The following is a 24,761-nucleotide window of genomic DNA, read 5'->3' as shown; positions in this document are numbered from 1 at the left end:
AAATGTACTGAAGATTTTTAATTTGTTTTAAATTGATGGTGAGTGTGGAGGAGAAAATAAGAAATGGTACTTCTCTCTCAGGATATCCATTTGGTTTCCCATATATTTTTTAACATTTGAACTTTTTGCCATTGGACTTTTGCCTTTTAATACTATTTAAAGGTAATACTTTTAGCACTTCTTCCATATAATTAAGGACTCTGATATCCTCTTGGGTAGGTGTAGGTTTGAAAGAAGAAGCAATTATTTAACAAATTGATGGTCTCTTTGCTCCCCTTGATTTTTTGAAAGCTCCTGGAATTGTGGCAAGAGTTCTGTCCCAAATGTAAGTGTCTAAAAATTACTTACCTGATTCATATCATAGGATATTATCATAGTAAAAACTACAAACACCTCCAAATGGTGTTTTATTTTAAGGCTAGATGTGGAATTATTCTGTTCAGATAATTGTAAGTTTCCACAGAGACAGGCAGGACATAGGGTAACATTAATATCTCTTAAAGTAGGCATCTAAAACATATCAGATGAATCCACATTAGGAGAAAAGAAATATGCCCTAGTGCAAGAAAAGAAGAATACTCTTTCTTGGCATTCACTATCCAGGGGCTTAGATGATTAGTTTAGACTGGAAGTCTAGCTTGGAAATGTATTAAGTTGATTGATACTTGCAACACAGACTGATTGTAAACAACCAGCTCTGCATAATGAGGTAACTGGTTTGCATAAAGGATGTAAGTCCGTGGAATTCAAAAGAACTCTGAATTTACAACAGTGCCTTCTCTTTCATTGGCATAAATCAGTGCAAGTGCATAGGACTGAAAACAGCCATGCTGCTTTACAAGTGCTAAGAGGTTGATGTAGTAAATATATTGAAAATTTTGGTTAAACTCTTTTAGAAAAGCTTAGAATAAGCTTGATCTGCCATCTAACCAGCCATTCTCTAACATAATTATCTGAATGCTGGAAACTTTGAGCTGTATCAACAGCAAATGTTCCTTAAAATATGTAAATGCATACTGATTTAATAACTTTACACTAAGGTATAAAATACCCCTAGATGGATACTGCAATTCCAGAATTCTGGAATTAACATACATTTTTATTGTCATTCTATTGTTGAAGCCCACATGACTCTACACTTTGGTCCTTCTGTAACTGACAAAGGTGATATGAGCCAAATGTTCAGCAAGGACTAAGCTATGACATTAACTTATGTCCCTATTTACCGTTATCTCCCCTCCTCCATACTCTTATTTCCTCTTTTTTTCCCCCAGTTTGTCCTGCAATACATGCAGGTGAGGCTGTCTGCCTCCACTGAAGGTACTGGAAAAAACATGGCACATTACTGGCATTTCAGTTTAGGCTTCCTAATTTATTTCTGGTATTTTCTGGAGAGACATTCATAGGCAACACGTAGTATATTCAAGAGATATTTGGCATACTGCTCTTATTCATGCACAGACCACCTGAGAGGTGTGTACTCAGTATGTCTGAGTCCTTGGACTCCTTGGGTGCTGTAAAATTCATGTGCACATGAAGAATGAACATTATCAATGTTGGTCTGGCAGCATATTCAGTCACTGCCCTTCTGCACTGCCCCATTTTTCTAGAAGGCCCAACCCTCAGATGCAAGTGTACATTTACTGCATTATATAAAAATTCTCTATTGTACCTCCTGGTAACCCCAGTGGAAAGTTACCAAGTTCAGTAAAAGCCTTCCTTCTTGATTTCTTGATTTCTTGATTTTACTAATGGCTCCCAATATCTTCCTTTTCCTTTCAGTTTTTGGCTGACAACTGCTTCTCATCTTACTGTAATTATCTTTTATCATGCTCCATTCATTTGAAAGTCAACTAAAGTTTTGATTAGGATGCATTGAAGCTACTCTTTCTCTCAGCAGGATAAATAAAGAAGAGAATATTAAACCTGCAATCTGATTGTGGAATCCCTGCATTTTTCTTTTGTTTGAAAAGCAGAACATACGGATATTTATTCTGGGAACAAGTTTTCTGGGACTGCTGTTGATGCTCTGACAGTTACAGCATCTTTGCGAGGACAACTCTAGCATGAACATGAGAAATGAAATAAGGAGCTTTAGGAAAGCTTAGTTAGATATCTCTATTATACTCAGTTGTGATCTGTGTCATGCCAGACCTACTTCTTTTCAATCTATGGCATAATAAGCTTGTCTTTAGCCTGTATTTTAAATAATAGAGCCTAACTATGTCCTGTTTTTTCTTTTTGAAATTGGATAAATTAATTTTTAAAAAGTAGTGTTTGCTTTAGTTTCTCCAAAAGTGTGTGGGACTCAATTCAGCTTACACTAAATGGCATAAATGTCATTTAAACATGAGTTAAACTGGTGCCTTAAAATATTAGAGCACAAAGTTTGCTTGCTTTATTCTAGGTTACATCATCCATGACAGGACTAATGCTCCCTTCCCTTCCCTTCCCTTCCCTTCCCTTCCCTTCCCTTCCCTTCCCTTCCCTTCCCTTCCCTTCCCTTCCCTTCCCTTCCCTTCCCTTCCCTTCCCTTCCCTTCCCTTCCCTTCCCTTCCCTTCCCTTCCCTTCCCTTCCCTTCCCTTCCCTTCCCTTCCCTTCCCTTCCCTTCCCTTCCCTTCCCTTCCCTTCCCTTCCCTTCCCTTCCCTTCCCTTCCCTTCCCTTCCCTTCCCTTCCCTTCCCTTCCCTTCCCTTCCCTCTCCTTTTTTGAGGAAAATTTCAGTGTATGCACAAAAGTCCATGCACTAGTTTTTAGTAGGATATTTTTTCCAGTATGTTTATAGATTCTTCCATGTTTACAAATATTTTCACATACAAAATAGTCATGAATAATTTGGCTTCCTAGTTGTGATATTATAATAAAATATATTTTTATATTTAAAATAAAGGATGTATTTAATTTAAAGGAAAGAGTAGTCAAGTAATTTTTATTTGATGTCTTTACTAATCAAAACTGATCTGATTGTTAATAACATCTTTTCCTTGAATCTTTTTAAACTTAAAGTGTTCACACAGACCAGCTTCATGTAATTTAGCAACCTGGATTATGTTCAGTTCTATAAAACCTCCCAGACAGACCCATAAAAATATAATAGATCATCTACAGGGTGAACACCTCTGCTATTACACTGTTGACAGCAAAAAGTGATTACATACATTTCATTGCAATGGTATTAGTAGTGACCTGCAGGAGATACATTTTCTCCTGTGAAGCCTGATGAAAAGTCATTAGTATGGTCGATGGTCTGACTGCTATAGATACACAAACATACATACTGCTTGAGTGATGAGAACGTTAAACTAAATCTTTATGCACTATGTAACAATATCCAGTACTTCTGCAGGAGAAAAAATGGCCAGTGATGATGGACCTGTACTGCCTCTTGACACATCAATAAATTTTTTGCTTTATAAATTATCTATGACAAATATATCTTTAAATGAATGAAGGATCCCAGTTATGAAGCAGACTTTTCTCTACTGTTGTGCTCACTGAGCAAATGTAGAGCTGAGAAATGTCTTTGATTGCTTTGTTTACCTGTAGAGAAAAAAAAAATATTGTTACACAGATCTGTTGCAGCTGTTCTCTCCTACCTTCTCCTGTGGGCATCCAAATTCTTCAGAGAATTAACTCACAGCTGATAGGAATAATCCACCTTGATTTTCCAAAACACAGGGGAGTCTGCCCTTACTGTTGAATGCAGATTTACACTGTGCACAGCACTAACACCTGCTTTGTACAGTGCAGGAGTGCTCCTGACAAATCCCAAACACACAAAGGCAGGCAACAGGTGGAGATGACATGATGGTGATGAAACAAAAGGCAATTAAAAGGATACATTGGTCAGAATGATAAATAGCTGTCACTATAAACCATCTGCTGAAACAGTATAAAGAAATCTGTAGTCATAATACTGGAGCAAGTATTTGTCTCATTTGTATGGTGTGCCAAGCCACTCAATATCCTTTGAAACTTGGGCATCCTCGCCAGTAAACAGGAAAGTTAGGATATTATTTTAGGTTTTGTACTTTGACAATATAGCCCAGACCTCCCTCTCTCACTGGTGGGTATTCCTGCCTGATCACTGAATATCTGAAACAGAAAATCCATTAACCTGTATGAAGTGTGAAGGTGTTGTAAATTTATTGGCATCCATTAACTCATGAAATAAGGATGGAATGCTATTAATTTTTTTCTTTATCCCTTGTCCTCCCCCTGTGCACCTCCCCACCCCCTAGATTTTATTGCTAAATTTGAACAGCTTGATCAAGAAATTCAAATCATATAGCTGACAAAATTAAATGGGGCAGCTATTTTTTGTAAATGTCCAGCTATTAGATCTCTGCTATAATTTTAAGAAGTGTAGAAGTAAAGTTTTATCTGAAATATGATAATAAGGAGCCTGAATGTAAAGAAGAAATTTTCTGAACTTTGGTCATTCAAGGATGGTCTGTTAATCTGAGTTTGGGAGCTCTTCGAGAAAAAAATGTCATTAACAATGGATTTAGAGAATTGCATCCCAAGCATCCCAAGTATCCCAAGTATCCTAGTCCTGCCTGGGAGATATCTGGGATTAAAGCATTTGTGTAACATAGAATTTTCTCTCAGGGTTTTCCTCCCAGAGAAAGCCATAGCTCAGGAACTTGCTTTTAAAGACGGTTCAAAATTATGAGTGTTTAAGGAAACATTCTTTGAGGCTCTTCTGTAATCTGAATTAAGTGTTTCTGAGGTGATGATCATAATGAAGAGTGATCATAATGGTCTTTAGTTTTCTCAGTGTTTTCATTTAAAAATTTAAAAACACATTTTAAATAACTTAATACTAAAAAGCAATACAAAATATAGATATATGACCATAAGTGTCCCATAACTAACTATCTAGTCCTTTTACAATTCAGTTTTTAAACTTTTTTTTAAATGGAAGAAACTCATTACAATATTCACAAGCACTGCTCAACTTTTTTAATTTTCTGTTCCCTATATTTTCTCCTTTATAATTAAACTTTATTTCTACAACCAAATACAACTTATGCCTGGAAACTTTCCAGCATTTTAGCTTCCTAATTCAAACAATAATTTTTTTAAGATTTGGAAGGTTCAAACAGTACAGACATAAGGTTTTCTATATGAAAAATATATATATGAACTTTTAGAAGCTGAACTATATTACTAGAGATATCTGAATTATGGTAGGTTTTCTAAATACAGAGAAGAAGCTGAGTGAAACAATAGACATTGCTTTTGTTTTAAAAATAGATTCAGTATCCTCCATTAAATATTTTTTCTTTTTTTCTGGAAAAACAAATGTGAATTGAGGTGCTCATTTGAAGCACAAATCTTAAATATAAATCTGTAGTCTGGGGACCAGTGTAGGTGCAGACCATTTGTTTCCATCTAGAAGCTCAATTTTTGAGTTAAGGGATGTGCAGTCTTGCACAGATAAGAGTCATTATGCTGGTTGCTGTCCAGGAGCCTATACTTGCAAAGAAAGCAGGCAGGACAATAGAATTGGCTCTGCATATATTTATTAGAGATAATGAATATGCTGTTTTGACAGCAGCTGAGAAGATGGAATTTCTAGGAGAATTATGCATGCCTAAAGTTGTGGGTTGTGAGAAAGCCAGGTCTCATTACTTGTTCCAGTTCATGGAAGGTTTTGTTCTCTGTGCTTCTCATTTCTCAAGAAACTTTTCCTTTTGGTCTTGTACAGTGAAAGCCAATATATGAACTTGACCCTGTCCTTAAGAAAGCTGTTATCTATCCCACAGCTGTCTGAAGTGTGACTTAGGTACAGTATGGTCAAGGAGAAAATCATAGAATGATGGAATCTTAGAATGGCTTTGGTTAAAAGGCGCCTTAAAGACCATCTAGTTCTAACCCCTGTGCCATGGGCAGGGACATCTTTCACTAGACCAGGTTGCTCAAAGCCCTGTCTGACTTGGCCAAGGATGGGGGGATGAGGCATCCACAACTTCTGGGGGCAACCTGTTCTGGTGCCTCATGACCCTCACAGTAAATATCTTTGATACCTTTACTCAGATATTCAGACAACTTTGCAAGCAAACATCCAAACTACTTTTTATTTCTTTTTATTTTTTTTCTTGTGGAAAGGCATCCATCGTTTGAGACTATTAGATAACTGTGTAATGAAAAACAAAATCTTTGTTTTCACATGAAGTTTTAACATACAAAGCAATTTGTATGTAATTTCAGCCCACTGCATGATAAATTACCAATTCCAGCTTCCATTTACAGATTTAATTTTCAAATCCCCACCTTTTTCTTTTAATCTCGTTCAGTGTTTTTAAAGCAGTTACTGCAAGTCAGGCTTTTAAAAACGTAAATTATCAGACACAATTGCTTTCAACCACATTATCAGCAAATGGTTAGAGTGCAATCAAACTAAGTGCTCCTTCCTGTTGTCTTCTGCACACACACACTCACACATGCACCCGACAAATGCAATCACACTCCAGTGCACTCAGCTAAAGCAGCAGATGAAACATTTCTTCTGCTATTCCCCTGTGGCAAGTGGAAGTACGATGGTGTCCCTGTGAGGTGGTACCATTCCTTTCCCTACAGCACTTTCTTTTCTTTGCATGGTTGGGCTGTCAGTCCCACTCAGGGGACTGAACACCACTTTAGAGGGGTCATGTTTTCCTCCCACAGCAGCTGCTGCTGTGCTTTCCCCCTTTCACCTTCTGTATTCAGTAGTCCTTTCATTAGTGAAAAAAATCAGACATCCCAGTGCCCTCAGCCATGCCACTGTGTGAGAATGGACACAAATCAAAGGATTTTAAATCACTCTGAGCAAAATACTGTGATCTCAATGCAGGACACTTCCAGGCAGTAGTGGGAGGTGGTAAAGGTTGTTTAGTTGGGAAGCTGATTTTCCATGCAGTCTCACTGCTCTAATAGGCTGCTATATTGCAGGAATCTGGAATAAGAGAGAAAGGACAAATTCTCACCTTGTGTGTGAGAAATCGGCATCTCCTACAATACTCTAGTTCTGATAGAATGCTTCAATTTAAAAAATGGCCATGTCTCAAGGACAGGCTGTTTTATTCACTTAGATGAAGCAGTGTCACGCAAGTGGTTTGTAACCATTTGCAGTGATCTCAGTCGCATATTCTTCTTGATGATGGTGCTGATCTGATCACTTGGGAAGTCTGTAGTAAAAAGGGATATGATAGCTACATCTACAAAATTATTTAAGTACACTTCATTAAAGGCTGCAATGCTTACACTCCAGCATAGCCTGGTACTTTCTTTCTTTAAATCTTGACCCTATCTAGTCTAAATATTTGAATTCCTTCTAGGTCCTCGTTTGGCTTCATGTGTTCGCTTCCTTCTACATTTCTCTATGAATTTATTTTCCTTTCGCCTTTCCCATTTTTGAGATTGCTTGACAGCTGCTTCTCTAAGTACTACTTAATCTTCTGTACAATTTTGTGCCTAAAATAATGTGTGACTTCTAAATTTTCAGGTGCAGGGAGGTCAGGAACTGAGAGGCATGAGGTGGTATTCAAAATTGAAGTTTACAATCCAGCTGTACATCCTGTGCTAAGGTGTCTTATATGGAAATGACAGTTTAAGATATATTAAGCATTTCTCAATCAAAATGAACTTGCTTCTGTTGTTTCTCAGGGAAAATTTTGCTTACTGATATGGTAAGCAAAACAGTACAACAGTTCAAGTTTTTCAATTACAAATTCATAAAGCTTGTGGACAAAAAAATTCTTATTTCTTCTAAAAATTTTCCTGTCTTATTTCATTTGCCAGTGTAGCAGATGTTATATTTTTTTCCCCCACAACCTCTCTTACCTAAAACTGATACGCTTCTAACAGATGACTAATTTTATTTCATAGTCAATAGGTCAATAGAATGATGTATTTTTTTCAATTCAAAAATAGTTTTACACCACTCCAGTTGTGCTTGCTGAAATCTAACCCATTTCTCAAAGAAATAGTTAAAACAAAGGTGTAAAACCTGTGGGAAAAAATCTCCAATATATATATACTCTCACTGTTTCACTGAATTGAAATCTGTCTGAAGGAATCTAAACTCATTACTTTATTTCAATTTTTTACTTAGTACCACAGATGATTGGACTTGCCAGATGCTGTGCAAAGAAGATAACTGTGTAATATTCAAAATGTTGAGTCCCATGTTGATGCCCAACCACAAAGCCAAAGCTTTGCATCTGTTCAATGGTCTAATTGAAATTCAAGCTGCACTGCCAAAAATTACTCAAAAATGTTAAGCTTTATCCATCTTTACCAGGGGACTATAAATGAATATTTGTCATGATTTTTCTTGAGCTGGTATACACTGCATAGTTTTTCTGGCAATATTTTCTTTCTGAAAACAGTTTGAAAATATCCATGTTATGAAAGCATGCTGAAAACAGGGCTTTATACTACTTTCTTTTATAGCTTGGCCCATGGAAGAGCAAGTCTGTGCTAATCAATCAGTCTGAGCTGGTATAATGGTGTATTTTAGAAAAGTAACTTGGCCTGGGTAAGAAGAGTGAATGCAAACATTAGTTGTGTGTAAGGTGCACTCCAAACTTTTTGTTCTGAAAAAGGCTTTGTCCCAAAACTGATGACGCCAAAAGGCAATGAAAAAAATTCAGATTGGCTTAAGCTGACCATTACCTAAGCAGTAATCAAGGGACTAGCAATAAAACTCTCAGGAAAGGAGTTTAGCTTGCAAAGCAGTACGGGAGAAACATGAAGATATGTGACAGGGGAGAGACCCCCAGGGAGCAAGTGGGGCAGACAAGGTGGGCAGGCACTGCCCATGCTATGTAAGTCAGGAGGTGCCTTTTCTATTTCTGATTCCTATCCTGAATGTAGAATTCTCCCATTGGTTAATTATATCATTAGTAAATCAATAAACTACTTCCATCCTGATTTCATTTAAACCATGCAAGTTAAGCTGGTTTTCCCCATGACAAAGAACCAGTTCTGCTGTAGGAGCAGAACCTTCGATGCTGGAAAAACTGATCATTACAGCTACAGGGCTGGAGTAGCTGCATTGGTATGTCAGTGATTTGCCATCAAATTTGTTTTCAACATTTCTATCAACTCAGTCCCTGTGATCAGATGAATGTGGCTCAGTAGAAAAACTCAGCTAAATTTTTTTCCCCCTCCACATCCCCTCCCATTCCCTCATCCCCAAAGGCACTGAAAGGTATCCTGGGTTTCCCTGTGCAAACCCAGTGATTGAATACCTGCCAAAAAAAGACATTTAATCTGACATTACAGTGGAGATGCAAAATATACAAGAAAGAAAGGCAACAATGCTGAGTTATGCTGGGGTGCCCACATATTTATAGCTGTGAAATGTGCTGGCTTGACAAAGGCACAAAGGCAGCCAAGTGTACTCTAACAAAATTGCAGTGTTGGCAACTGTGTCCAGGGACAATAGGTACCAGTAAAAGTTCCTCATGTAGAAATCATGGCTCTAGCACCTTGATATTTACTTTCATTCTTTTTCTGATCTTTTTCTTTTAAGACATTTTTCTACTGTCTTATCCAATTGCCATTTATTTTTTGTAACTCCCTGGCAGAAGAGGAGACTACATTTTGATGCTGTGTCCATTAAAAAGTGCACAAATACATATTGATGCTATATGTGCACTGTGTTGAATCTATGCAATAGCAGTCAAAAAATACTGTAAGAAGCTGTAAGAGAACTAAGCTGAAGTCTAAATCCACATTTCTCTTCAGAGACTGTTTTGTCTGAATCCTATTTGATGTAAATTGTGTTTTGTAACCATGGATTTTTAGGAGGCTGAAAATTTGCATTTGTTCTTAATTCAGAGAGCAAAATAGCCATCATATCTGTGGACATGAAAACATACTATATATCATTCTCTGTATAAAACAAAACCCAGGCTATCAGGATTGTATTAATTTCCCATGGGTTGTAAACACGTTCTAGTCTTCTGCTTGTGCCACACTCATCTTTTCTTCCTTTCAATTGCACCATATCAAGCTTTATTATCTGTCTTCTTAAAATTTCTTTTCCTCCAGAATAATTTAATGTCTTCCTTTTTTTCCCTTTTTTCTCTACTATTAATTCAGTCTCACCAGCTTACTGTTACAGCTGAGGATCCTCATAAAATCGTTTTATAGGTGCATTATATGAACTGTGGGGGCTGTATGCCCTACTCTGGAATCTGGGACCTATGCTATAAATATAGCACTTGGTTAAATGGTGAACCTCTCTGTGACTCTAAACTAAAGATGCCAAACGTTTAGATGGATTAAAAAAACAATATGATAAATGAGGGAAGAAAAAGATCCATCAAAGCTAGTTGAACAGAAGAGTATTAAATTTGGTGCAGGAACCTCCTAAATTGCAGAACAGAGTAACCTAAGAGATTGTAGCCTGAAATATATCACTGAATGCCTGTCTACTTCTTATTCTCCCCTTTAAGCACCCAATACTTAATATTTTTGAATGTGAGGTAGCAGGCTGAGTGTGACTTGTTGTGGTATGGCTATTCTTATATAGTCTTATGTAGATGCTTATGATGACAGATGGCAAAAGTGAATTAATGCTCACCCATGGACTAAGAAGAGCGTGGACTTATTTTTTGTTATCATATTTTCCTTTCTTTCTTAAATGTAGAACTGCACTAGAGGAACATCTTGGGGGCAAAACCCCTAACATTACAATTCTTTATCATCAGCACATGCATTAAATATGAATTTGTATATTTTATTTTGCATGGTGAATATGCATATGACTGGTATTCAGAGTTGACTGGTGCAGTCATCAGTGGTTTCACTGCTGGTAGGGTACTGACCTGAGCACAAAAATTACACTGCTCCTCACTTTAACTTTAATGTACTTTTGAGTCTAAAGATTACTTGTTATATTTCCATGTTGGTCCTTTGTTCTCTAATGACAGGTGCTGGGTATGCATACAAATTTTGCTACTACCTGTTTTGATTTTTTCTAAGTCTTATTACGGGCCATGATGGGCTTCAAAGACCTTTGAATATCAGCTGTCCTCTTTATGTTATCAAACTAAATGAGAAATAATCCCTAAGTGTGAATGAACTACCATGAAGAATTATATATCTTTAAACAAATATGGGTTTCTATCTTATTTTACGTCATGGTGGCTGATATTTCCTGGAACACAGACCAGCTTAGCACAAATGTATTTTCTCTTCCAATGGATCTAATTTTTTTTGGTTACTCTTTGTTTTTTTAAGCCCTAACTAAGGCATAGTCAACACAAATGTAGGACCATTTAGAAATGTAATGTAAAATATAGTAAAACTCCTAGAACAGTAAGCAGAGTGGCTTAATACCCTTTGCTAAGGTGCACATTGAGTCAAATAATGCTTATAGTAAAACACTGGCATTGAAACAATGTTATCTCTAAAACTTCGATATCTTCCATTCTTTCATCTTTAGGAGTTTAAGCTATATAGATGGACATTACATGAATAGTGTTTTTCAAAGTTAATGAACCTTATTCTTTTACTTCTGCAAAATATAACTTATTCTCCTCAAACCAACCTGTTTCATCCATCTTTGCAGCTGTCAGAGATCAGAATCTGGCTCTTGCCAGATTCTCGCAAGGGCTATTAAGTCAAAGGCAGGTTTTGTTCCAGAAGCAGCTGCTGAAAGGGAAATGAAGCTTCTCAGGACAGAAAAAGAGAGAGAAAAAAATTAAATTGTCAGGAAAATAGAAATTAGTAAAATCTTGATGAATAGTAAGTTAACTGGCTCTTACCATTCATTTCAATGCATTTTGACTCAAATTCCATGAACAGGTAGCTGAACAATTTTAACTGGAAAGAAAAATATTACTGTTTGAAAAGGAATTGTCCTTTCTTTTAGAAATAACTTAGCTGTGGAAGTTATATATACACTCTCTCCCACATGCAAATCCTCTGTTGTGGATTTCATACTGGTTGAAAGAGTTCATTGAAATAACTGATTTTCCCAGATCATTCAGAAATTCACTTCTGTAGAATCCAGCAGATTAAAGGAGTCAGGGGTGAGAGGGAGCCCTCAACCCTAATGTCACAGCCCAGGTCTCCCTGGCAGGAAAGGCTAAAGCTCTAAGTTCACAGTCTGAACCAGCTTTTTTCGGTTGAGAGGAAATCTGTGGCAGATTCTCACTGCAGCTGTAGTTTCATTGACAGCAATGATGTTTCTGTTTTGAAATGATGGAAAATATGTTTGTGCCTTTCAGATTTGTTTGCTTTTGGGTCAGAGGTCTTTTCACACCTTTCATAAATGATGGAAAAATACAAATTAACTTGTCTAAAAAATTAGACCTACAGATTATTTTCAATGTTTGAGTAACAAGTTTATTCTTACCATAACTTGGTACTGAAATATTCTACACAAACATTTTATGTTTATGAGTTAAAGAATTCTTTAGTTCTCACTATTCATTTCATATTTACAGAACTGTAAATTATCTGATTATAACAATAAAGCATAGATACGATGGTATTTAGTTGTCATGCCTAATAGTATGACATTGTTAGTGAAACAATATAAATATTCCCAGTTGATACAACATAATTTTTTATTCCAATTATCACAATATTATATAAACATTTCCTTGAAAAGGGAAAAATAAATTATTATAATGTCACTTTAGAGACTGAAGTTTGAAGCATAGTTAAATTAAATTACTTAATCTTGTGAGGCAGGAGTTAATGGAGATCCCCTAGTTTAGAGTCTATTGTCTGAAATCCAGCAATATGCATACAACACTCCATCTATTTTATTCTTCCATCCACCCAGGCAACCTTTTGTTTCCACTTTCTTTACAGTGTACTAAATAGTGCCTGATTCACAAAGATAGGGAAAGAAATTAATCTAGAGAAAGGGAAAAAAGTAAAAGGAAGATTGTAAGGACAGAATTATCTCAAAAGCTATTTAAGCTCACTGATATTACTTTTTTGGGGTATTTGTCTAGCCTGTCTCTGTAGTCTTCCTATGCTGGAGATTTCCGTCACCTTCTAAGGCTGTTCCAGTGCTTTATTATTTTTGATGTTTGGAGTTTTTATAATGTCTGTATTTAAATCTAAGTCAATTATTTACTTTTTAATCTCCTATTTGTGTTGAAAACTCATGTTTGGACAATAGCTTGCACAGAAGAAGGTCACCGTGTCTCCTCTCTGTCCTGTAGGAATTTTTTTATAGAGGGAGCATCAGGAAGTGACAAACACAGCTATTAAAGAGGAAAAACTGTTCTTAAAAGGTAAAAATGAATTAAGGATGAAAATGTTAAAAAAATAGGAAAAAGTATTGGATGACTGTGATCTGTAATGCCAGTGAAAATCATCTGAAAGTATTTATTGGCTCTACTGCTACACTAAAATGCTAAAAATCTAATTTTAAAAGAGTTGAATGATATAAATAATTCCTAAACCTTTACAGTTGCAAAGAGGTGGAATATTTATGGTGTTTAGCTTTGTAAGTGAGGAATAATATTTTTAAAGAATGTGTAAAGTGACAAATTTATATAGGAGACAATGAATTCAGGCTCGGTTGCATTATTTGAGAATCATTCCTTCTGCAGCTAAATTCAGAATAAAAACTGGTTGACAAACAATTCACAATCTACTTTTACTTTTTACTAACCATTAAAGTACTATATTTATTTTATTATTTGTTATTAAATTAATATTTTAATTCATAACCCTATCATTATGACAGATGTTTGGAACTTTGAGGCTGGACTTAAATGAATCCCATACAGTATAATTATAATTTTCTACTGGGGATTCTTAATACCATGATATAATATCATATAATGTGGTGGAAGGATTCCTTTGCAGAAATAAAATCCCAAACATTTACAAAGGCATGATAAACTGATATAATAAAACCAGAAATTTTCAGTTTTAAGGTAATAACACCAGCAGAACAAAAAAAAAAATTTTTGTAGTTGAGATATAGCCAACTTGACCTCAGTGCTTTATCTTGGAAGCTTAATTTAGACTAGAAAATAAGTCAAATGGAGCAATCTTGCTGTAATTCACACAAAGAGAAGAATTTTGTGATTTTGAACTTCCAGTTTCTCAGAAGTATTTTGGTTTCAGTTGGTGCTGAAATGCTAAATTTCCCAGCCTATGCTGTTTTATTCCCAGTGCAGTCTGACATTGAGTTACTAGAAGGATTCCTTTGATTGGAGTTCCTCAGGTCACAGCCTGTTCCACTGCAATACAGCACTGCTTCTATTCAACTCAGACCTTTTCCAACAGCAGGTCCTGCATTAGGAACAAAACCTAACAAGTTGTAAGAATGTCTCTCAAAGTGTTCAACCACATTGTAACTGAGTCAGGAGAAGAAAAGAGTGAAAAAGTGATAAAATTTGCTGCCAAGAAGTAGCTGAATACTGCTCCATTTGAAACAATAGAAATTATTCTTATTTACCATTAGAGGGCATACATACAGTATAAAATACATGATTAAATAGAATTCCAGTTTGCTGGGTGAAAGGTTAATACTTCTGTCATGTAACTGATTCACAGTAAAGTCTCCTAATACTTGTTTCCACTCAAAGCTGTTATGTCTAAAGAATCTTGGACTCTCTAAATTGAATACTGTCAGATGACAGGACAAATAAGTGAGTGCTGCCAAAAGTTCTGTGTCTGTTAACTCTGCAGCACTGCTGTGTTTTCAGCTCTTGCAGCCCTCTTTCACATTTGCCCAGTTCAACAAGGATTTGCCATTACTTTAAGTTCTGTCTGTTAACAGACTCACAATATTCTCCATCCCTTTCTAGTTGGTGTCTGAGAAAAGGAATCACAAAAAACAAATTTGTGTATCAGTAGCCCACAACAAATAAATTCAATGAATACCTAATAAAAAAGAAATACCTGAAATTCTTCTCCCACTGAGAGTGCTGTTATAAATTTATAAGTACTCTAAGACAATCTGTCATGGCAATGCAGTAGCTACTGTGACAAGGTGACCTGCTAAGCACGAGGAGAGCACTGCTCTAAAATGAGTGAGGACTTGACATACATTTTGTGGTCATCACATTGTAAGATGTATACTGCCATGGTTTATGCTATGAGATTCCTCCTGGCTGGGTCAGAAAGGAGGGAATACAGCCCAAGGCTGCAGTGGAGAAAAGGCCCTGATATTGGCAGGGCTTGGTAGGATCATCCTTTTCATTCTGAAAGCCTTTGTGCCAGGTATATTTCATATATATATATACCTGAATGAATGAAATATATATTTCATTTTATATTTTGGCATGCTAAGCAGCTGTTCTTGACTCACTGGGCTGAGAAATGTTCAGTGTTCAGCTTCAAATATAGGAAGCAGTTATTTAAGGACTGGAAAAGGGGAGGAGATTAATGTACAGCTAAAGCTTTCTTTCTTAAATATATGGAGACACAATTTAAGTCAGGAGGAGACCTAGTTTAGACAAAAAATTAATAGTGGCACCTTGTCTACAAAAAGACCCCCACTGAATTTGTGGAGGATCGGTGAGTGTAATGGAAGAACTTTCAGATGATAAAAATAGATATATTCTCTCCTGCTTCTTAGCTGATGGTCAGGTCATCCTGACTCATTAGATAATATCTTAGTAGCAGATATCTGATGCAAAAAATGTCAGGCTATCTTAAAGCTGTCTCCAAGTGAAACTGCTTCTTCCCTTACTTGTGCTGGAATGGAATTTGTTGAAAGTCAAGGCAGTATATAAGCACATTCTCACAGAGATGTGTACAGCAAACTAGATTATTTAGATATTAAAGGAAGTATGCATAGTGCCAAGTTTTAGTACAGCTTTTCGTAGTCCAAAGAAACTCTTTCAACTAAGGGTACTGTGGATCTGAGAAATAAACATTTTCTCTAACAGCCTAACAATGATGCAGTGAAACACATTCTGGGCAGACGAATAAAAGCCTAAAGTAGCCTGGAATTAAAGTGTAGGTGTATAAGGGATGAATAGATGCCAGACTGACCAACATGTTGTGTTGCTTGGTTTGGAAAGATATTTTTCCAAGTCTACCATATTTTTTTTTCTTGTTTTTGTCACCCAAATGAGGATATTATTAAAGACAACCTTGTCTGTATTTCCAAAGTCTAGCACCTGAACTATATTTTAACCTAAAACAGGGGTAAGTGCAGCAAGTGTTGCACTTGTTAAATAATGGAATTAAGGGAATCCCTCTAAGTTTGGGACTACTAGAAAACAGAGGTCGTGGAGAGATTCAGTGAATAGGAAGACTAGAAATATTTCTTGATTTTTATTAGGTCTTGTTGCAAGGAAAACCTACTGAAATTATGTAGTTTAAATTAAAACAGTATCAAAGCAGGTTATTGATCTACTAATGAAATATAATTAGCCAGTAAACAGTGAAGAGTGTCCAACAGAGAAGCAACTCTGCCGAATCCAGGCTTAGGCTGAGATGCTGGAGGCAGCTTGTTCTAGTGTCAATCCAAGTTTTGACTGCTGCTGACTCTGGTAAAAGGTCTCTATTCCCCATTGCAAATGTTCACACTTTGATGCTTCTTTTCAGGTTGACTCCTCCTGTTTCTAAAAAATATCTGTAATTCTCTTCTCTTTAATCTGATCTGTTTGGAGGGAAATGTTATTCCAGATAGTTTTGAGCATTTGAGCCACTTGCATTGGATATTCTCCATGTTTTAAGAGGTGTTGATGTCCAGGCCATTTGCCAAAGGTCAGCTCTGCATTCACTCATCACAAAGTTTCTAGCTAGTAGATAATTATGATGTCTTTTAATTAAATATTTTTATATATGCTCCTTTCAGAGTTCCTTTGGACTTGATGACATGTAGTGTTCAGAAAATCTTAAGGTCTTGCCAATCTTGTCAAACTAAAAGCTGGGAATCAAACTTTCATGGTATATTTTAAACAATTGCTCATAGATAATTATTTTATTACTTACATCGTTGCACGCGTTTATACTAAACCAAGTGGAAATTGGAATTTCCATCTCCTAGGAAATATCTGCAGTTCTTTGAAAAAAACCAAAAACCCAGTTGAGAGAAAAAGGTTGGAAATATGCTCTCCCTTTCTTTATCCTCTTTTAGGAACCTTAGAGAGAATGATTGCTTTTTGGGAAAGGGTGAAGAGAAGAGGTGAAGTTTATTTATTTTCTCTTATCAGGTCCCATTTTGGCAGCACATTGCTTTAGGGCTTGAGGGCCTAAGATATGAGGTACTGAACAGTACTTGCCCTCTGGAAAGATCTTGGGAGTCTGTGCTGTGTAAGAATATGGCTAAGTTACAAGAGCACATTTGATAAGCTGCTAAAATGCAGGGGCGCTGCAGTGATTTTTTGTTTCATAAATTGAATTTCTGATGCAGGAGAAAAACACTAGTGTTCATGAGTTTTCCTATTTGACTGAGTTTGAACCATAATCCTTACCATGTTTATCTTAGTTCAGTTATAAATTGTATTTTCTTGAAGGGAGTGGCGATAGAGACAATCAAGAGTAGTGAAAACACAGTACAAAAACTGGTATTAGAAACAGGATTAGCATTTTTTTTTTTTTTTTTTTTTTGTTAAAACCACCTTCTCTGCTCAGGTTTTCCAAACCTGGAGATGCATTTTCTTTCATTGCCTCTATAATACAATGTCTATCTTTATGGGTAAGATTTTCATGGTTGAATTTATCCAGCTCTTCCTTCCAGTTATTTCCTTTTGTCAACAAGGCTGAAAAGTCCTTCTTTTTGTCACAGGCTAGTTTGTTTTTTTATCTTTGAATTAAAAATATCTCTACAGAGTAATCGTTTTCAACCTTTTCTTTTCTGTTAGCTCCTGAAATCCTTCCTTAGAGTCCTTGTTTTTCAGTGCTTGACCCTTTCTGCATGAGTGTCTTTCCTCTGAACTTCAGCTGATTGTACAGCTTTCTTGAGATAAGGATTCAAGGCTGAGCAAGAGAAATTTATCTACTCTGTTATTTACTTTAACAGTGTAAATTGTCATTTGGTTGGTTTTCTTCTTTCCTATCAAAACAGTGCTTTGGATGTTCATGTTGAATTAAGAACAATGTTTCACATGTATCAATTTAAAAATTAAATAATTTTTTCTCCCTTGAATTTGTTTTAACAGATGATCTTGAAATACTGTCACTTCCTATGGGATAGAAATGCTGTTTACTTTTTCAAGACCATTGATGGGCACCAATATCTCTCCCTATGAAAATTAAATCTCTCTTCTGATTTGCAAGAGGAAATAGGAGAATACCATTTCATCTTAATAAAAACATAGGGAAATTAAAAAAAAGTAATGAAAAAATATTCACTGAATTGAAGAAAAAGGAGGGTGGGGATTGTGACAGAGGGTAAGAGAAATAGTGTGTTTGTGTTTTTGTTAAGAAAATAAAAAAGGATTTTACAGTAAGAAGTGGATTTTGCAATAAAACATGGACTTTACAATAAAAACTGTCTAGACTATAGTCTGGGCCACATCTGTTCCCAGAAGACAAGGTAAAGTGCTGACCACACATCTTTAGTGTGTTTTGAGAGCAAAGCAGAGCAGCAAGTGCCTTCTCTGAGCAGACACTTGTACTAAGAAATGAGATGATGACAAATAATGCCCTGTATGGATGTTTGCAAGAGCAATCCTTACATGAATACATAATGTCCTCTCACTGAATACTTCAGGTGTCATCCTCCTCTGAACTTCAGTGGTCCTGTTGCTAGAGCAGAGAGCTGAGTGCAGCATGTGGAGCAGTCTGTATCTGAAGACAAGGGTGGGGTGGTGAGAAATGCCCTGGACCTGACACGTCTCCACCTGTTTGAGAGGCCATTCAGAGGGCTTGCAGAGCACCCTGGCCCTGAGTGCAAGTGTGTGTGTAGGCTGGAAGAACCTCCTGAGTTCCATCTTGCTTAAGCATCAAGACAAATATCAGAAACAGATGAGGAGAAATTCATCAGCACAAGGAAACTACAAAAAAGTAGGAAATATGACGTGTGGCTCAAGCAGGAACTGGTGGTAGAGTTCTTTGAGCTCTATTTGTGCCTTAGCTATATAGCTTTATGACATTGTGTGTCCCTTAAATGTATTAGTGCTTGTGTTATATAATATATGCCCATATTTGACCTCAGGGGTTTACTTCAGAGACTCATTTGCGTTTCAATAGAATTTGGTGATTCTCAGGGGAAAAATATAGAAATGAGTCATTATTAAACTATTGCATGTCCAACGTAACTTATTTTCTTGTGACATTACTGCTAAAAGTTTTTCTGTGGTTTTTATAATGTATACTGAGGGACTCAAGCATTTTAGATTTTAGCAATTCTGAGGTGTTGTCGGTGGCTTAGGACAAAAGCAAATTGACAAATATAAGTGATGTAAGACCATTGTGATCATTGCTTTCATTACATTCTTGTTTAAGTGATTATTTGGTACAGAATTAGGAAGGAGACCATAAGGCCTTGCTATAAAAAGAAAAAAAGTCTTTGCAATATATAAAGGTTTTAGGTTTCTTTTTCTTTTTCTTTGTCTTTGCTATGAAAAGTTGGAAAGAAAAATGCTAAATATTCCATTTGCTTCTAGTAATTCTGTCAGCAGAATCAACAAAAAAAATACAAACCTGAAATCCAAGTTCCAGCTAATGGGGCAGGGAGCAGAGATGCACAGCTAACAGGAGAGGCTTTGAGAGTAGGCAAGGAAATGTCCAGCTACTGGAACCAGGATTAGAAGCAAGAAGATTAATGAGGAATAGGAGTGGCTGTTGAAGAAAGGCTTGTTGCAAGATCAATGGCAGCTTAAATCAGATCTTGCTACCCAGTAGGATTTAGTAATTATGCTGAATGTGATACTGCTGCAGAAAAGGGAAAGTAGCTGCTGTGTTTGCATCCAGTGGTTGCATCCAATGATTTCAAAGTAATATAACTGTACTTTAGGAATCAGTTATTGCATGTTGCCCTTTATGTTATATGTTATCCTTTTTTTCCTTCTGCTAGTAAATCTACTGTTTTTAAGGCATTTTTTTTAAAAATTGAGTTTCAAAATTCATACTTGCCTTGGAAAAAACTAGCACACAGAGACCAGAAAGCTTAATATAATTTTCGAAGTATTCTGAACCAAATGAAGGTATGTTAATAGTGATGCTTTTAAACATAAACTCAGCCTTTGCTGCTGTTAGTAGGTTATTGCAGAAGGACTTCAACAATTAAGGTCTATTATTATACACGTAAGAAAATCATGAGTGACAGACAAAGGTAAAATATTCAGTTTCTCAAAACACCAAAACTATCAATTGTGACTAGAGGCTTAATATAAATTTGAAAAGCAAAGAGAATACAAGTAAAATCACTAAACTAAAGAATATTTAAATGTGAAGTATATGGCTAAGCTAATGACATTTCCCTTTAAGCATCAGTGAAACAAGATTTAGGGTTTTTTGTTTTTTAAGCATCCCATCTTCCATCCCCTTACACTCTTCTGTGTTAACCTTCCTTCATGCATCATTTTATTTCTGTTATTGCAAAAACTCCCCCAAAATCTTCAGAGGGAGACAAGTAATTTGAATATTATTAATAATTACTAATAATTACTACTTAGTCAATTAACTAATGACTGGCTTAATTGTCCTTCACATTCATTGAAGTGGGAGAAGTAACTGGTTTATTTATCAGCACCAAAGGTAAAGGAAAGAAGAAAGTGGGTAAGAGCAGGAGCTGTGAGAGAGTGAGGAGGCTGCCCAGGTCTGGTCGTCCCTGAGCCAAGGTCTAAGGTGATGTGACCCAACTGCAATCTGTCTGGATCACTCCCATCAATTCCAGGCTGGGAGAAAAGTGGTGATTGTGGTGGATACAGGAATCAACTCAGGGAAGCACAAAAACCAAGGGTCAGACGGCCAGGAACATATGACAGAAATGTCTAGGCCTGATATTCACAAGGGGTTTGATCACCCACACTCAAAATGATCTGCTCTAGGTACAGTTGATGCCTTAGGGCAGTTTCAAAGGGATGCAAAATACATTTTTGCCTGATGCTGCGATGCTCTCTATGGCATTTACAGGCTTTGCAGGGGAATCCTGGGTGTGGTGCATACTCAACATTCTACTTTCATCATTACCTCTAACAAGAGATTTATTTTTTCTTAACAGATGGAGTGCAAATCGAATTGGGATGCCAGATCCTTTTCTGCCTCCTGGCCAGTAGGGCTGAAATTCCTCCTTATGTCTGGGAAAAGTGGGAAACCTGGCTGACTGCCAGCCTGCAGATTAGGGCTGCTGAGATGCTGTCAGCAGCAGTCTTGATGGTAAATATTCATGAGTCAAATTGTGCCAATGTTCATGTTTGGTGTATTGCATATTCAATGTTATTATCCATACCACTTTGTAAAGGTCATTCTGGCATCTAAAGTCAACGGAAATGACTGATTCACTGTAAAAGATCACCATTCTCTTAGAAAGTGTGAAACCTGTGCATTTTTGAATAGTCTATGTGGACCACTTGTAAACACTTCTGTTTCTATTATCAGGTGACAGTCCCAACATATAGAGTAGCTTTAATTTAGCAAGAACAGCTGTTAGTCCTGCCCAGCCTTTCTTGATTCTTGCTATGCCTTATTTGACTTTGAGATCATACAAAACTGCATCCAGAATCTCATAATTTCACTCTCTTGTACAATGGGCTTTTATCTGCAATGCGATGCAGCAAAGCTGTCTTTCCAGTTTTTGAACACATTTTATTAAAAAAATTTAAAAATCACTCTACTTAGCTTTAATTCATGAACTTATTATTTTGGGACAGAGCAGGGAAATCCCACATTAATTTTCAGCAACAAGAAGATATTGCTGTGGGTGAATTTCTGTCAGTGCCAAGGAAATGATTTTTTCAGCCACAAGAATTCAGTGCTGCAATGTCATAAGAGCATGTAGTTATTATTCTGAATGCTACACAGACTGTAACATAAGACAGAAAAAAGTGCTCACGAGGAACATATTGAATTATAATAAATCTGTCTCGTCTGGAGACAATGATGATCTGGCACATTTTGTCAAGTGGCAGTCACATAGGATGCTGTGCACTGCATACATATTACTGCATTAGCCATAGGCAGCGAGAGGATGGCACCAACAGGGAAAGTGCTCAGACAGATAGGTTGATCATTTGTATTCCAGAGCTCAGCAAGTGCTCAATTCACTGATCCAAACCAAACATGTTGAAGTCAAGGCCTGTTTCTCTAACATGTTTGATATACAGCTGAGCAGTAACTGAATCAAAACAGCATCTCACTATTGCTGTCTGGTGCCGTACTGGGTGGTGAAAGCAAGTGAAGCTTTTCCTGGCACTGGGGGTATGTTATATGCAAATGGACCATCTCAGTGGTAAATCTTTAATGTGGCAGACAGAACATTAATTGCATAGCTCCCCAGGATCATGTTGCATGCCCAGTTTCCTTAAGTTAAATTATTCCAACGATTCTTCTCTTGATGGAGAATTCCAGGCGTTGCAGTCCTACTGTGTGCCATGAATTTACTCTTCTGCTGTTCAGCTTCAAGTCCTGCCTAAATCCTGGGGCAATACCATTCATATTCACAGTGTGTATCTAACTGAGACAACTTAGTGTGTTTGCTACAGTCCATATTAATATTCTGAAATACAAACTAATCAGTAATGTGATATGTCTGCATTTACATCCCTTTTTTGTAGGATACCAATTCATCTTATGAAAATGAAAAATCTGCTTATTGAACTCTTTAAACAAGAGAATGCCTGAAGCGCTCTCCCCCTACATGTTATAAAACCAGTTCTTGACATGTACACCATAAGGATCAGCACTTTGCCCTTTGAGTCAGTACTATATTGAGGCCAAACAAACATAGACAGATGTACACACAAGTACCCACATGCTTTGGTCTAGCAGCCTGCACTGAGACAATCTTCCCTTTTATTGTCTGCCCATAATTTAGTACAAGCTTAGTTTTTGCCATGAGCAGGGTACAGCAATTCAGCAGAGTCAGGGGTTAACAGCATGGCAATGAAATCCTTTACTTTCTCTGAACATTTTCACCTTTTTTAATCTACCCCCATCTTCACAGAAAGGTGAAGATCTCTCAGAAAGAGAGATCCTTTTAAAAGCTGCTCAAATTTCTATGTATATGTAGCAAACAGTCACTTTTACTATTCTAGGGAGAGTTTTAATGTAGTCCTTTGAACTGGAATGAAGATGCACTATTTTAGATGATTAGTTCCATTTGCAAAATGAAAAAGAAAGCTCAGTCCTTTTCAAAAAGAAAAGCTCAGCATCTCCTCAGATAGATTTCATTTGATAGTCTAATACCTTGGCCTTGCTCCCATGGTTCCTTATTACAGTATACTTTTATCCTTCAAGAGAATTGGTCCTCTTGAAAACACAGCAGGTGGAAAAGAAAAGCTGACAAAAAAAGGGACATTTTAAATAAAAAAATTGTACAGACAAAAACATAGTTAGAAATGGGGAAATATGAGGATTACATAGAAAAGATACAAATCTTATTTATGCAAATCTTATTTACCAAACTAAGATTAGTTTTAGGTTCCAGTGAATTGCCTCTTACATTCCTTCAACAATACATGAGATGGAGGTGCAAGACTGTCCACAGTAACAAGTAAGCAGGGAAGCCATGTTTCTGACCAAAATGTCTGGTAGAAGGGATACCCTCTGTGACCAGATTTATGTCCAGGACAGTCAACAATAGGAACAGAAGTGATGAAAAGACTTTATTTTCATGTTTTAGTCAAAAATTTACATAAATAACCAACTAGACTACACATGAAAGGCTAAGAAAACCTAAATCAAAATGGAAAGTATTCCTTACCCCATGGCTGTGGGCTGAGCACAAAATAAAGAGAAAAATATATGTAAGTAAATGTTATTCTCAGCTTGACTTAGTTATCTAAATGTTTGGAAACACAGAAGTGCCTTTAGTATGCAATGACCTGTCTGCTAGATTTGGGCTTGCAATATTGAACACGGGCTTAGTCTATGGTTAACTTGAACTTCTACAACAGAAGTAAGGGATAAATAGTACTTTTTGTGCAAATATACCTGCTTGTAACTTGTCTGATAGCCAGATCAGAAGATTTTATTTTTTCATGACCATATAAAAGACAATGTTTTTTTCCTTGACAATATTAAGCTCCTAGTAGGAATAGGATGATACAGTATGCAAGCCTCACTTTCTTTGGAACTGTGAATCTTAGACCCATTAAAGAAAATATGTCGCTTAAATTTCCCCCTGCATTTATGTCCTGCACTACTAATTTTTTCCCAAACTTTCAGTTAACTTCCAGTGGAAATTATTCTAAAGTACATAAAGATTGTGACATTTTTTTTCCTCAAACAAACAGATTCCTAGAAAAGACATGGACCTGTTGAAGCAGCTCCAGACTTGAGCCATGGAGATTATAACAGCTGGGGGTTTTCCAGTCTGGAGAAGTGAAGGTTTCAATGAGACTACTGTAAAGATGGGGACTTAAAAGAAAATGGAGGCAAACAATTTAGCAGGGCCTGTTGTGAAAGAACTAGGGGCAATGGCTTTAAGCCAAAGATTGGTGGATTTAAGTTAGATATGAGGAGCAAGTTGTTTTGGTTTTTTTTTTTTTTGTAATGAGGTAATTTTTATAATGGTAGACACTGAAACAGAGATGTGTTAGATACTCCAGCCCTGGAAACAATCAAGATTAGATTGGAGTAGGCTCTGAGAAATCTCACTGGCAGGAGTTGGACTAGATGACCCTTAGAGGTCCTTTGCAATACAAACTAGTCTATGATTCTAT

At 36.6% G+C, this 24,761-nt stretch overlaps 1 long non-coding RNA gene across 2 annotated transcripts in view; it reads left to right on the top strand.

Annotated features, from left to right (window-relative positions):
• Window positions 1-23,838, top strand: part of LOC111922994 (uncharacterized) — a 174,987-nt gene extending 151,149 nt beyond the window's left edge. For both annotated transcript variants that reach the window (XR_015286184.1, XR_015286185.1), the window contains one exon: window positions 21,101-23,838. This is a non-coding gene — a long non-coding RNA (uncharacterized LOC111922994). The remainder of the gene's footprint in view (window positions 1-21,100) is intronic.
• The last annotated feature ends 923 nt before the right edge of the window (window positions 23,839-24,761 follow it).

This window comes from Cyanistes caeruleus, chromosome 4 (assembly GCF_971803275.1).
Source record: "Cyanistes caeruleus chromosome 4, bCyaCae1.hap1.1, whole genome shotgun sequence".
Classification (NCBI taxonomy): domain Eukaryota; kingdom Metazoa; phylum Chordata; class Aves; order Passeriformes; family Paridae; genus Cyanistes; species Cyanistes caeruleus.
The sequence above is the reverse complement of the archived record's forward strand: the minus strand, read 5'-3'. Positions and strand labels throughout refer to the sequence as shown.